Genomic DNA, 510 nt, shown 5'->3' with positions numbered 1-510 from the left:
TTTCGGTGGTCAATCTATTTTTTTTTTAGTTTTCACGTCACTAACAATAGAAAAAATTCGTTCCGCTTCTGCGTTAGAATGGGGAAAGGACAAAACTGCTTGCACTAATAATTCTAAATTTTGAAACAATTTTTCCCCATCAAAATCTTCATACTCTAATATTTTGGCCCACATTTCATTAATATTCAAACGTGCTAATTCTGTTTTCTCAGTTTCATTAAAAATTGTAGGTAAAATTGTCCATTCATATTCTACTTTCGCTACATCTATACGACCTATATGCGAGGCAATACAAGTTAAATTTTTAATTTTATTTCTACCTTTATGAAATATGTCAGGAACTCGTAATGAACGAAGTACTTTTGGCTACAATTAATATATTTGAAGTAATTTTGGCAGATACAAAAATACGACGGCAGCGTACAACAGAATAAGAAGACGTCGTTACAGTGCGCGTTACATGCGAAGAAGAACATAAACCATAAAAATTATAGTGACGGAAGAGCACAC

This window comes from Wasmannia auropunctata, unplaced genomic scaffold, assembly GCF_000956235.1.
Source record: "Wasmannia auropunctata unplaced genomic scaffold, wasmannia.A_1.0 LD336064.1, whole genome shotgun sequence".
Taxonomy (NCBI): domain Eukaryota; kingdom Metazoa; phylum Arthropoda; class Insecta; order Hymenoptera; family Formicidae; genus Wasmannia; species Wasmannia auropunctata.
The sequence above is the reverse complement of the archived record's forward strand: the minus strand, read 5'-3'. Positions refer to the sequence as shown.